General features: G+C 39.7%; 1 long non-coding RNA gene across 1 annotated transcript in view; it reads left to right on the plus strand.

Annotated features, from left to right (window-relative positions):
* The window catches only part of LOC120410527, a 250,231-nt gene that overhangs the window by 106,451 nt on the left and 128,508 nt on the right, over positions 1-15,272 (plus strand). The window contains exons 5-7 of the long non-coding RNA XR_005602730.1: positions 1,516-1,619; positions 3,083-3,217; positions 3,583-3,717. This is a non-coding gene — a long non-coding RNA (uncharacterized LOC120410527). The remainder of the gene's footprint in view (positions 1-1,515; positions 1,620-3,082; positions 3,218-3,582; positions 3,718-15,272) is intronic.

Genomic DNA, 15,272 nt, shown 5'->3' on the forward strand with positions numbered 1-15,272 from the left:
CTTTTATCTCATAATAAATTATTTTTCATAACTTTCACCCGTTCCACGTGACAGTAACTAGAAATGGCAAGCTCAGCAGCAAGTAGGGATATTATAATATATGAGTGGTTATTAAAAGCATCAAGAAAGGGAAGTATTTAGAGGAAAAGTCTGGATTGAAAGAAATTAAAGTGTCTATTAAGATTATTAATATAACATAGCTGTGGCTCATAGTTCAAATAATCAAGTGTTACTTGAGGGTGCAATATCCCTTCATTTGCCAGTAGTGCAGAGTTAAGGGGAAAGATTCATTTTACTCTGTACTTTTGGATATATCTATGAAGAAATTGAACAAATTCAGCACATTTTTTGGACATGTTTTGGTTGGATTGAAGACATGGCACTCAAAATGGCAGAGAATTTAATAGAGAGGCAAGATGAATGGGGTGGATAACCAGTGAAATGATGATTTTATAAAATGGGCTGTAGCTGATAACAAGGGATTACATTGTTGGCAGTCACAGATACGAACAAGTTCTGTAGAAAGCTGTAGAAACTTCCAATAAAAATAATGGTTTGTGAGATCAGGTAAATAAAGGAGCTGGAATATATTCACAGAATATTCTGATTTGGAAGGGACCCACAAGGATCATCAAAGCTCAGCTCTCCAAATCAGTTGAGTTTGATTTTAATCTCTTGGTTAGTTCTGAATCCCTTTTGGAAAATCCTTAACTGCAGATATATATTAAAGTTGATGCTGATCTATGGCTTTATGTTAATGTGAGACTTTGATACTTCTTGAGAAGTCAGAGAAAAAACAAATCCATTCCAGAATGTAGTATTGAGATGAATTTAGGGACTAGTAAGGGCCCATATAAAATTTAGAACTGAATTTTTTTGTTAACAAAAAAAAAAATTGTGTTGGAACTGAAATGGCACTAAATTCAGTGAGGAAGATAAATAGATAAATAGATATTTGTGTGTGTGCACCTTACAGTTACCCAGAAAAGAAGACAGAATAACTTATTTTAGACAAGTGAAGAGCTGTCAGTAGGAATCTTCAGCAGTAGAAAAAAAATGCCTTTAACGGAAAAATAGCCATAGCCATATGAGGAAAGAATGTAGAGTGCAAAATCCAAGGAGAGAGGAAAGGGAGAAGGCAGAAGGTTTCTGCCCTAAATCCCTCAGTGATCCCCATTCCCACTGAGCTGGGGGGAAGGAGGGGGTGCAGGGAAGGGCCAACCCCAAGGGCATCATTTCCTTCTTTGTACCTACTGGATGAAAGTGACAGCCTTTCCTCCATTATTTATTTTGTAAGAATCTGCTTCCTTAGAGTAAATACTAGCAATAGTAAATATTAGCATGAATTCCAGTGCAAGTTAGAAAATATAATTTACATTCTGAGATAGAACCATTAGCACCTAATTTTCCAATAGTATTCTGAGACTGAAATAGACTGAGCTTGGGACTTAAAGTCCTATCTGATTGTATTTTTTTAATATTTTATTTTAATCAGTGTTCTTTCTTCCTGTATAGGGAGAGGTTGGCTTCTGTGGCATCTGTTACAGGAGTGAAACTATGAATTTCATACATCACTTCCAGCATCTGGGCTTCATGTAGATGTGTGACATCTGAGCTAGGTAAAGAATACATTTGACTGACTTCCTTAATTGCTTTATTTAGGTGCTCAAAGCTATTAATAGAAATGGCTGAAGGATGACTTTTTGATAATATGTGGACGAAGATAAATAGATATGGTTGGGTGGTGTTAAAAGGCAATAATAACAATGATCATAAATCTGGAAAGTTCAAGAAATTATTGCCCTCAAGAAGAACAGGTTTCATGGAAATGCTGGCAGCATTATTCCTTTCTGAGAGTTGTTTGTATTATGTACTGTTAATATAAGTAAGAGAAAACTCCTTCAGCAGAGGCTCCATCTGTGCTCTGTCTGTTACCTGCAGAAGTGGGGATGTGAACAAGCCACATGATCAAACTAGGAATCTATTCCATACTATTCCCACTTTTTCTCCTCCAGCTTTTGATAACTTCAGGGATGTTCCTGATTTCTGCCACCTGCAGCAGCAGAACTGGCAGCACAGGGAAATGACAAGGACCCCCCATCACAATGTTCATGTCTTCAGACACGAGAAGGACCATTAAAGTTACAACTCCTCCACGCCCGCTTTAGATGTGTCACCTCTTGAACTGCCTGATATGGTGATGGCGTGGGCAATTCAGAAATAGCTGCCCTACCCTGTAACCCCATTTCCAGAGGAGCCATGTCTTCAGAACAGTTTCACTCACTCTCTGCAAATCTCTGCCTTGCTCTCTAATTTAAAAGGATATTCTTTGTGTCTGCCACCTCCCTGCTAAATGTAGATTGTGTGTCAGGGGGCTGACACACAAAAGGCCTCAATCTCTTGAGAAGCTGCCACCAGAACACCTAATAGACTGTCAGTTTGAATGTTTAAATGAGACACAGCAAGGGAAGGAATAATGCTTTTAACAAAAGAGTGGTGGGTAGACTAGGAAAAAACGCTCAGCTCCACTGACAAGGTGACTGGAAATGTAGTACTTGCAGTAGAAGGGAGGTATTGATGAAAGCATCAGTAACAGGTGAAAAATGGTGCTCAGACTTGGCTGCTAATGGGAAATAGAGCAAGCATTTGTGGCTGTAGAGAGAAGCAGGTAAGGAGTCAGGTTAGGACTGGAAGATTGGCTCCTTTGTAGGATGCAGTGCTGTCATCTCCCCCGGTGATGAGTGGTGCTTTTAAGCTACATCTCTGTATGTAACACAGATTTGGGCATGACTGAGCCCCGAAAATTAGTGTTTGTACATCCTATTTATGTTTTAAACCATTGCAGGTAGCTACATCTTTGAAACTATCCATGACATTATTTGGATTAGGGGTTCAGAGTTGAATTCCTGCATATCAGCAGCATCTCAAATTGCCTCGCTCACAGATGGAACATGGAAGGATAGAAATCGCAGGGGTTTTGCTCTGTCTTGTGCAAGTGATGCATTTGAACACTGCCACTATGAAAGCACGTTTACTTTGGTACACACTCTAACCAAAGACTCTTCTGCTTTCTTCAAGAAAGATGGAAAGAAGAGCTCTGTTCCTTCCTGTGACAGTAAAAGAACTTCCTGGTGCGTGGATTTGTTCCACGATGGTCTGCCAGAGAAATTTGTCTGTCTTTTCAAAACTGAGTGGTGCAAAAAAGAAGCCATTACAGGTCAGTCACTGTCTCTTTCTTCCTCCCTAGCCCTGACTGCTGGATGCCCTCATGCCTTTGGCTACCTGTTTTGCCAATAATTTCCCAGTTAACAGGTGGCCAGTCCTGTGTTGCTGGATGTTATTAAATAAATGGTTTTCCAGATGGCTGTAATATTGTGTCTTTAAATAAAAGTACACAAGCTTAGTGTCAGCATCTTATTTATGGAATGCTTTTGGCTCCTGAACTGCTTGTTGAAATTGTTGTGAGCCATTTGGTCACCGAGAAGTAATTGTGTATTACTGTAGACAACAAGCTGTTTGCATTAATTAGCAATCAAAGCATATTGCCAAATGGGGAATAACATGTCTTTGACATCTCTGCAGATCCTGGTAACTGAAGCAGTGCAAACCCATGGACTGTCCTTTGCTGCGTGTTTAGAGTGTGAACTTCCAGTCCATCTGCCCATTCAGTCACCTGCAAACCCACCAGGGACACAGCTGGTACAAACAAAAGCTAAGGTAGGAGAAACAGCGTGTGAAGGCACAAGGGAGTTTGTACAAAGACATTGTTTTCTGCAGCAAAATAACTTGTGTGATCATTTCATGTGGCTTCCAAACATGGGAAATGGTGACTGTTGTCTTGTTCATGTGTGCTGTTTTCACCAGCTAAGGAAGAGCTGTAGTAAGTTGATCATAGGTACCTTGAAGCAGCCTTAGGGAAGCACAGTACAGCCTGACAGAAGGACGACCTTCTGAACACAGCACAGTAATCCACCTGGGGTGAGGCAGTGGACAGCCCAGATCTCATGGAATTAACCTCAGAAAGAATTCTAGCCATTCTCTGTCTCTGCTGTTGTACTTTTGAAGACATAGGAGTTAGAACTATTTGTCTCTGGACAGCAGTGCCTCTGCAGAAGCACATTTGGATGTGGAAGGTGTCCTTGGCTGAACACCTAGATAGGATATACTTTTGTCCCGTTTTGTTGGGTTTTGGGGTTTTTTTGTTAAAAACAGTTAAAAGATCGTTAAAAGATGGGAAAAACTGCAAGAGATCAGGAACTTTGTTCCATGTGCAAAAAGAACTGTGAAGATAAAAGGATATCTCTATAGAATTGACACTAAAAATAATGCTGTGGGGGTTTTCCCCTTTAGCCAGTCAACTTTGACCTTCTCTTGTAAAATAGTAATATAATATCAGCTGCATCCTAAACAGCAGTTGTTGTGATATGCAGTCAGAAAACCTTGAGATTCATAGTATTTCCTGTGTAGCATTGTTTTTCTTCCTCAAGGATTTTTGAAAATGTTCTCCTTAGTAGGAAAGTTTCATGTGAAAAATTCGGAGTAAAGAACCCAGAGCAGTCTGGACCCAGAGGCAAAAACATTCATAGGGAGAGTGGGAACTGTGGGTTTAAAATTTTAGAACTCTTGTTTGGAAGTCCCAGCTTGATTTTTGATGACCTGTGAAGCCTTTGTTGACAAAGGTGGTCAGGATTTGCATGTTTTGAGGAAAAATTAACTGCATGCTGCATCTATTTGTCTTTTAAAATCAAATTAACTGTATAAGCATAAGGTGGTTTTAAGAATTACCTTCCTGGGCCCAAGCAAGTAAGTGTGTGTGTCTCTGAACAGTCCTGTGCTGCTGTGGTGGATTGGGATAATTTTCTCTCTGTGTGTTTTGTAGTGCAAGTGGTAAGACCAGTTCTGGCTCCAGTGTGCAGATTTGTACCTCCTGAGCTAGGAAATGTGGGTGTTGGAAATCCAGCAGTGGTTGCTGCCTCTGCTTTTGTGTTGTGTAGAGAGCAAAGGCACGATGGGAGAGAGGAAGGGAAAATACATTCAAGTGCAGGTCAAGTGCTTCGCATTTTGACTTTTTTTGCAGGACTGCTCGTACTGGTAAATGCATTTATTCATTTTTCCTGTGCTTAAGAATCAGAGACGTTTGCTCGTAAAATGCCAGGTTCTCTGAGTTATTAAGCACAGTATAATGAACCCTTTGCAGAAAATAACTAGAATGTGATCTATGTCTGCAGAGGAAGGAAAGGAGGAAAACACATTAAAAAATAAATTAATGTAATGCAAAATAACCTTAGTTCCACTGCACAGAAATTTATAATTGCACTGATATTGTCAAGCTGCTATGCAGAAGATGCTGCACATTCTGTGCAGAAGGAGAGTATGATGATGAGTGTCATTCAAAATTAGGATCTTTCATATTCAGAGAGTTTCACACACACATTTGGCATGTAGAGGTAGAGATATTTCAATGAAGCAAGATATCATCTAGACAGGAACTCTTAACAAACAATTCCCACCAGGGGCTTGGGGATGTAGTTTTCTAGTACTTCTGGGTTTTGGCTTTTTTATTTCATTTTTGCTTCTCTAAGATGTATTGCTTTTTGTTTACTATGAAAAGGCAGTGCACTGACACAATCTTTTAGGATCTCATTCACACCTCCCAGGTTACACTGGAGGTCGGGGCTGCATTCTCAGCTCCTGGTCGCTTGATGTGAATAAATTGATTTTGAAATAACTAAATAAATTTCTGTGATAGGATAAGCAAAGATAAAGCATCTTCACCAAAAGGTTCAAAGCCAGCATAATTGGCATAATAAATAAGTAAGAAAAATCTCTTTGCTGTCTTTCAGAATAGCATCTCTCACAGAATGTTTTTCACAGCTGCAGACTTCACTGGTCTTAGCCATGTGACTTACCCAGTTGAGACCTGTGACTCCTTCCTAGAGTTTCCAGGGGAAACGAAGCCCTGTGTGCTCCCTAAGGAAAATGTAACTGAGCAGAGGGACAGAGGGGATCATCTGAGGGGGCTTTGTGCCACCAGTGCATACACTTGAAAGAGGATCATGGATTCAGGCTGCTCTCTTGCCTGTATACAAAGCCCTGTGTAAGCCTTGGGGTTTAACCAGGAGGTTGGATAATTGTGTGAGAGGCAGCTGAGCAGCTCCTCACTGCAGGGGCTGCAAAACAAGAGCAGGAGCTGCAGGAGTGGAGGGCAGAAGGGAGGACCCTGGAGGGTCTCAGCACTGGCTGGGGCTGCTGCGTTCGAGGAGCTGGAGCAGTGCAGCCCGGCCTCGGGTGAGGAGCAGCGCTGGGACGCTGGTGCGCGTGTGAAGGATCCCACACGGTGATCCTTAGTGTGTGCAGTCCTGCTGTACCACAGACACTGGCCATGGCAGCAGGCTGGCTTAACTGTGCCCTGGTGCCTGGGCAAGGGACCCTCCACCTGGGCCTTGACAAGAAGAGGGGTTTGGGGAATTTTTGTTGCGTTAAAAAAATGTTTGCCTGCTGATATTTTGCAAAACTCATTGGACGTTTTCAGAATGACTCGATTTGCTCTGTTTCTTCTGTATTATGACCTGAATTAAAGGGGGCTGGGAGTGAAAAAAATGGATTTTGAAAAGCTCCCATAGTAAGCAAACTGAACTTCTAATTTTGGTCAAAGCAAAACTTTTAGGCTGTGTTTCACTAAATTTGACTGCACTCCTTTTTTCTAAAGCCATGTTTATTTGCATGGAGGCTGAGCTGTGAAGGGGGAAGGTGGTCCTGAGAATGAAATTGAGCAAGATGCTTTCAGCTTGCCTGGCTTTGATTACTTGTCAGGAGCCAGCGTTGCTCTGTTACTGAACCTGTTAGTCTTATGCAGTTCTGCTCTTCCTCAAAAAACTCCATCAGATGTATTTACATGTCCCCTTGGACGAAAGCCCCAGAACCAGGCAGGGGTGCCTCTGCTGCCTCTCGTACTGCAAAATGGTTGCAATTTTGCTTTTGAACCTGGAATGATATTTTATTCTTGTATCAGTCTACTGTATCAATCCCATATAAATCTTCTTGGTATGGTTCCTCAGACATGAAGACTTAGACTTAAAAAATTCATTTAATAGTTATTTCATAAAAGCAATGCCTGCATACTTTTGTTCCCCTTTGTGTTTTTCTTGTCACGCTTCATTGAGGTGAAAACAATTTATTTGCTTCTCCTGCCAGGATATGTCGATCTGACAGTGAAAATAAGATGTCATTTTCAGTGTCTCATCTGATCAACAACATAGACAGCCATCAACAAAATATTTACATTTTTCAGTGATGATTATGGATGAGAATGCATAAATCAAGGTTGTTTTACATTTTATAATCTAAATTGATTCTGAAGTTTTGTTAGGACTGGAAAGTGCCAAAATGATTCAGTGAACTCTAAGCATGGCAATAACTATTGAAAACAGTCAAAATCAAGGCTATTCCTTCTTACATTAATTTATTTTCACTAGTTTTCAGTTCACTCTTGCTGGTAGCTCCCATTGATATTAGGTGTAAAAGAAGGTAAAATGTTCCAGTTATTGTGGGCTTGTTTCTAACTTTTTTGCTTATAATCTAAATTTCTGCATTGGCCATATCACCAGAGATTTGCTAACAGGCAAAGCTAAATCTGCTTTTAGTTTTCCAACTTCTTCTTTTTTTTTTAATGTCTAGCCAATTTATATATCAGCTACAGTTTTGCATTTATCTGTAATTTTCAGTAAGCTAGGTCATGCTCTTCATTCTTTTATCTGATATCTTCTTGCCTCCTAAAGACTCTGAAAACTTTGATTTGAGACCAAGTGTCTCTTTAGATGTAAACTCTGCCAGATATTGAGTCACTAGACACTTGTGAGGACTTTGGTGATTGCAATGCTGTCAACTGCCTTTAAGCTTTATGTACGCTTTTGTAATTGTCTTGTGTGTTCTCACAGGTGTTCTAATAGCACCCTTAAAGCCTTGGGTCCTTTTTTAATGACCTACACAGACATAATTGTAGAATGGTCGAAAAGAGCATAGTAAAAGAAAGTTAAATACCTTATATAAGTCTTTACAATCCTTTGGGGATCATTCAGTCACTGCCTCATGAGCCAGCTCAGTTTTTCAGTTGGGGGATGGAAGTTCTTTCCCACAATGGAAAAGTGCAGTTTTCAAGCACAGCTGGTGTGGTGGGGATGTGCTGCAGTAAGCACAGCCACGAAGGAGTGGCCATCCATCATTTGACACACTAATCTGGAGGTCTTGCAGGGGTTACAGAAAAGCAAACCAAGGTGGGGAAAAGTAATTATTTTATACATTAGAAGTGCCGGTTTAAGTTTCATTTCTCTTGTTTGTTTTTCTACCCTCTATTTTGATGCCTGAGTTGAAAGCGTTGTGCAAACAGACAGCCAAGACAGAACAGCAGCTCCTTGTTCATGCTGCTGGGAAAGCCCAAGTAATGCAGTTACCCTGGTGCTGAATCCATGAGCAGTCCGTGGCATAGATGGAAGCTCCCACTCCAGAGTGACTTTGGTAATTCTGCTCATCTCTGCTTTATACACCCAGTGCAGTGGGCTGAGACTTCCATGGGTTTGGAACAGCTTCATGGATGCTGATGTCCATCCAAATAAATGGATCCCAGCTTGGTTTCCTTAAATGTTTCTAGTGTTTCTCAGAAAGGGCGTAGCCTCTATGCTCCCAGGTACTCTAAAATGCTTTGGGTATTGTTTTAGCACCTCTTCTGAACACTGAACCTTTCCTACACTGGAAACTTAGAAAGCAAGTACATGGGATCTGAATCTGGAATTCCCGGTATTCAAATAAATGGTAACACACAGTGAGCAGAAAAGTGCTAATTTTTGAAGGCAACAGGCTTATATACAGCATGAAACGAAGTATTAAACAGTTTTTCAGGCTGGTGACCTTTTACATTGGGGAGGGAGGATGTAAAACCTGACATTTTTTCACCGATCACGTTTCACAAGAATAAAAAAAACCCCACCTTTAATCAGTGAGTGATAAATGCTCTTTTTTGGTTTTGAAATATTCTACGATTGATTACACACACTAACTTAGAAAAATTGCCACAGACTCATAATGACAGGATTTATCTGAAATGATGTAAAATTGGTTTCAGTATTTTTCTTTTTTTTAAATAAGAGGTTGTATGGTTGTATAAAGGTTTCATTGTCTTTAGGTAGGAGTGAGTAGCTCCTCAGTGTGGGTAATTGTACCTGGTGGTCATTGTTAAGGAAAGAGAAAATGCCTCCAGTGTCTTTTGGTCCCAGTTTTCCCTCCCAATATGCCCCCTCAATGCTTCCTTTTCCAGCCAGAGCTGTGTTTAGCATGGAAACACAGCCACAGGATCAGGATGCCCAACATGTGTCAGTTTTATAAAGTGTGTATTTCATGAGCTGTGCTGAAACCCAAGTTGTTGAAGGGTATAAACACAGAGAGCTAATATTCTTCCAGCAAATCCAAAGTTATTTTGATATAAGACGACTTCTGGCAGGTTACCTTCTGTCCTTCCTGCAGTAAAATAATGGCTTTTGTCACTTGTTTTTAATTTCAAACTGATGTGCTGGAAGTATCTATTTCAAAGATGAAGGAGAAGTAAGACAAAAAGAGATTGTTACTTTCCCCAAATCGGTTTGATTTCTGTCATTACAAAACAATACCTTTCCAGGAGATGTCTTTGAATGCCAGCCAGCACTGTGACAGATAACTTATAGCTGCTCTGATTATTCATGCAGATATCAGCAGGTTATTCCAAAAGGGCTTTATTTCATATTGTTAAAGCTATTCTCTAAAAGAAACAGTAATCTTTCTGATGAGCATGGGGAACAATTTCTTCAATACCAGTCCAATTTATTTGGACCCTCTGATTGGTGCTTTCAGCTAGATCTCTAAGCACAATATTAATTATTCATTAAGGTACTTGAAGGGAGAATATTTGCATAGCCATACTGTCAGAATTGATGAGGCTTTGCGTATTCACTGTAGGAATAGCTTTCAACTTAGTGCTAAAACTAGAGATGATACTAATAAAATTGTTAAAAAAAATTATCTATAAAGCCAACAATAATTTGAACTTTCTCATAACCACAGAACATTTATTTTTATAGCACCCACATGTCCTATTGAGAGATCATGAAAATATTCTTTCTACCCCGGTCATGTGGGTATAGAATAAAAATAAAATAATCCTCAAGAACCTTTGTATAATAAAAGGTCATAATGGGGATAATAGATAGTAAAAAGGGAGAAAGAGGTTTCCCGTGAGTGGGAGGAAAGAGTAAGCCTGACATTTAATGTACTTATCTCCACTTGGAAACACACAGACTGGGTTTATGGAAAATTGTAGTGTTCTGTCCTTAAATGCATGGATGGGCAGAGGATCATCTGCTTACTGAAAGGTTGAGATACTCCTCTTTGTGTGTGCATGTTAGGGTGCAGTTAGCTCTAAAATGGTAAATTTAAAAAAAATCAAAACATTTAAATTCAAACTTTTTAAAAAACAGTAAAAATTGAAAAAGATCTTGGTGATTGGGAAAGCTGCAAAGTGGCTGTACTGTGGCCTGGCTGCAGTTCCCACAGCTCTTTTGCAGATGAGGGAACCAGGCTGGAACGTGTTTGAGCTTTTAATAATCCCTTATTCCTTTCTCCCAGACCCTGAGCTGTGCAGGGGAGAAGCTCTTGCTTTACACCACACAGAAAAATGGAGTGACTTCAGGAGCTTGTGCCTGAGTCTCAGCATTTTCATTGATTTTCTCAGTATCCAGTCCCAGTAACGCTCACGTTGTGTGAAACACAGACTGCTTCTTACTCGCTAATCTGGCGTCCTCGTTAGCAGAGAAGGAGGGAACGTTCCAAGTTCTCAAACTTAGGGCAGCTGTGCCATCAGTTTTGGTAAACATTGAACTAAAACTTGTTCGTTTGTGAAAAAAGCAGACTTACAGCTCCTGAATTAGATAGCTGAAACTCTGATAGGAGAGGTGAATTTCCACTCACAAGGATATAATAACTTTTGTGGGATTATCTTTCAGACGGTACTGAGGGACATACAGGAAAAAAGTGACCACCTGCTGGAAATGTCAACAGGGGATCAAAAGCAGTATAGACCATTTTCATTTATTGCAAATTTGGCTTAATTCTATTTCTAATCTTCTTTCAATACCTTTTGAAAAATAGTAAATTTACAATGTTAAAACCATTTGAAAGCTAGAATATGGTACATTCAGTGCAATTCTGCTGAATCTAAAAATGTTTGAATATAGCAGAAAACTAGTTTTAGTGTAGATTTATTGAGAAACCATTATAATGTAAACTGAAATATTGCCAAATCAAGTGCCTTTCCATCATAAAAATGAAATAAGTTGAACAGAAAATAATATGCATAGGTAATTTTGTAATTCAGAAGCACACCCAGAAATTCAAGTGATTCGTATTTGAGTGTCACAGGAGTTTTTAACTCCAATTTGTTGTGTCTCAGAAGCTGCAGAGAAAATCTATTTGGTGATGCACTGATGAGACAAGGTTTGGAAATGTCTTAGAGCGCCAAGACACAAAAGATGCTGCAGGTAATGGAGGAGGTCATCTTTAATTTCAAGTCTTTTTCTTTTGTACATAAGTAAAATGTTTTTGGTCTCACAGAAGGAATTTGGATGTTCAATTTGCATTGTAACTAAGGGCAATTCAGCATCCTGATCTCCTGAGAGTCTTTGAAAATATGATAATCTTATCTAAAATCTCATTTGCTTTGTTTTTACCTTTAGCTGTTCTATACACAACCTGAGCATTATTAAAATGCCCTTTAAAATGAGCCTGAAAATATTGGGATTCCATTTTGAAACAAGGGCTGAATATAATTCAAAGCATTAGGAGAGGGAAAGACTGTAATGAATGGCAGAAAAGGCATATGTGCTAGTCCTGAGCTGGAGTCAGAGGCACCTAACAATGGGATTGGAAAAATGCAGTCCTACATTATAAGAGAATATGAATTTCATCAGTATTCATAACACATGTTGATATTTCATCAGTGAAATGCTGCTTTAAGCATCAGCCCATTTGCATGCAGAGCAATGCTCTCTTAAATAGGAAAATAAATGAGGAGTTAGTCCTGATATGGGGAATGCTTTGGACTATTTCCTTACGCTGAAAATTCAGCAGCCTTGGTATGACTGCTGATTTCTGAATTTTTAAAGAAATAACCATGAGTTATAAGAAGTAGCCACAACTGAAATCAAAATAAATATTTCAAGGCAGTTTTGGTAAACATTTGGGATTTCATCTGAATGTAGAGTAAGACCTCAAAGTTGTTGCACTTCATGCCCTCTTTTGCTTTCCCCCACTCATTTCTCTTGAAGTAGTCTTTAGAAAACATGCCCCACAAGACAGAGCAAACTGTCCACGACATCCAAAATGTTTTAGATTGCCTCTCTTGGTTTGGACAACTTAAGCTGAATTTTCCTCTCTGATTGACATGAATTAAAATGTGCAGACCAGTGCATTTCTGCTGCTTGTACAGACAGTGCTGCCTACACATCCATGCGTTTCCAAAAAGAAACTGGCTTTTTGCACATTTCTTCATACTTATTTTGTTTTTATGTGTATATTTTTTTGTGGCTAAACCATACCAATACCTCAGACTGTTTGCAGACATAAGGGCAGAGCCACCCTTAACTTGCCCTCAGTCAACACTTTAAGATTGATGACCAGTAGTTCAAGGCTGTAGTTGCTGCACTTCCTAAAAGTGTACTCTAAAATTCAGGCTGAGCTTAGGCTGCAGAGTTGGTTTCATCTATTGAATGAGTTCCAACCACTTTGACTGAAATTGAATCTGACATCAAAAGTCACCCAGATGCCCATTAGGTAATAGGAAAGTGTGAACTGAGTTTCCCAGTGAGCAAAAGACACATGCCTACACACAGGTCTGTCCTTTAGGCGTAATAAGATGGTGTATTTGGACAAAATTCTCCAGAGGTGTCTAAAGACATGCCTGTAATAGTAGTGAGCAGCAATTTCAATGTTCCCTTTTGACTGTGTAATAGAGAAAGCCATAAAACTGGTGTAATTTAACAGAGAAAAGGAATCAGTGCACTTTTGCACATTGTTGTTCATTCCACTTAATAGAGTGCACCTAATGGGCAGCAGATGAGCTGAGGACATGAATATTATCCTTTAGTGAGACATTTTGTTGAAAATAATTCAGCTTCTGTTAAAATAGTGTCTATTTGCTTTAATATGGTTTTCCCTTGGGAAGATTAAGTACATAAATTTTTTTTAACTGGTGAAGTTAATGATTGTGTGTATGGAATGAAAGAGTTCTAAATTCTGTTATCAGTCTAGGCAAAAGAGGGATGATTTGACATGAGAGCAGTTGGATATTTCTGTAAATTCTATACTGTATCTCCAAAGCCTATGCTCAAAACTGGAACTTCAGAAGAGGAAATATCCACGTTTATGGAAATAATGTGAATTTTGGAACATCCCCATGTTTTGTAGTCATGGTTTGGTGAAATGTCAGTGTCCAAAAGGGTAAACATTCTGGATCATAGGATCATTAAGACTGGAAAAAACCTCCAAGACTGTCAAGTTCAACTTTTAACTGAAAACCACCATTCCCACTAAACTGTGGTGGTTCAGTGGGTATGGTGAACCCACAAGTGGGCATGAAGAAGCCACAGAGACTTGTCCTACCTGACTGTGTAGGTTTGTCCTTCCACCTTTCTTCTGAAATATCTTTTCCAAAGACAGATCACTTCCCACACTCCCTCCAATGACCCCCACATTAGGGCTCATGCCACCAAACTTTAGAATATTGATACTGCTTTAATTTTTAAATAATTTTCAAAATTAACTGTAGCCCCAGGTATGCTTCAAATCTAAATTCTCATTTAAATCTTTCTCTGGGTCTCTACTGCCTCCTTGACATAACCACCAACTGTGGCTCAAATGTTTAATGTTTAAAACTACTTTGATTTGAGGGAAAAACCTGTGAAACTTTAGGAGGAAATACCTGCACTGAGCAAGGATTTCCTTTTTAAAACAAAAGATTTTCATTTAAATAAATCTGGAAGAAAATATGTCTGGGTAGACTGTACTCTGCTATTTCCACTGAGGATGTAGTGGTCATTATAATTAGCAAATAGTAACCAAAGACAGAGGAGTTAACTCCTGGAAATAGCATGGTGAGTTTTCAGACAGATGCTTGGGAGCTGCTGGAAAAAATGAAGGGTTAAAATAGCTGTGTCTGCACCTCCAAGAGTCAGCATTTCCTTCCAGATGACCTACGCTTTCAAAACGATCCTATTTTCCCTTTCTCTTAGCAGAAGCTGAAGGAAAGCACACATTATTTAACTGAACATTCAAGAGAGCTTGGTTGTGATCTTTTAAATGAGTTTTTTCATCAAAAGAATCGGAGTTACATCCTGAAAGCATGTTCCCTTAATAACTTTGAGTAATGGTGCTGCTGTGATGGTCTCTGCTGATGGCTGAATCTATCTTGATGCTGTTCCCAAAGCCAGTGCTGCTTTGGAACGTTCAGATAACATTTCCATGGCCAATTGACTTTATGCCATGATGCAGTATCAAGTTAAATAGGTTAATTATTTCCTTCTTTTATTGTTATTGCTTTACAACAAGTACTTATCAGTATTTGAACAGAAGGGTATTAAAAGTCACAAATGCATCTAGGAGTCGAAATATAGGTGGGGAAATAATCTTCAGGAAGGGTTCTCTTGTTTTTAGTACTGACTGGTAGTCCCAAATAGAGTTTATCTAAAAGTCATCTTTAATGCTGCTGACTCAAAGACTGTCCCTGTAGTTTGGTACACATGCAGCAGCAGGATGGTGGTGGTTCAAGAGACTGTTTTACTGATCCTCAAAAAATGGTGAAGGCAGTGTCAGTTCTTTTATATTCTGCAATCCACACTCTCTTTGCAGGTTATCTATGAGGTAATAACGGGACCTTTCTCTGTCAAGGTCATTGCAACCTCCAGAGCATTAGGGTTGTGTACTTTCCTAGGTTAGAGGACTCTCAGATTTTATATAGATCTCACAAGCCACTAATGCTGAAGTAGATGAATATTTTAGCTGCCTGTGGGATATTACTCCCTGCTGCAGCAATGACCGAGTGGCCAGCTCGGGGGGTCAGCGCCGGGCAGTCACCTGGCCCGCAGCAGCCGCAGGGGACGGGGACCGACAGGACGCGGGAGGCTGAGCGAGGCCTGAGCTGGGCTCGCCTCAGCCAGCGGTGGGTAAGGTGTGAGGAGAGAAGCAGCAGGCGAGGG

The sequence above is a fragment of the Corvus cornix genome, chromosome 10 (assembly GCF_000738735.6).
Source record: "Corvus cornix cornix isolate S_Up_H32 chromosome 10, ASM73873v5, whole genome shotgun sequence".
NCBI classification, from domain to species: domain Eukaryota; kingdom Metazoa; phylum Chordata; class Aves; order Passeriformes; family Corvidae; genus Corvus; species Corvus cornix.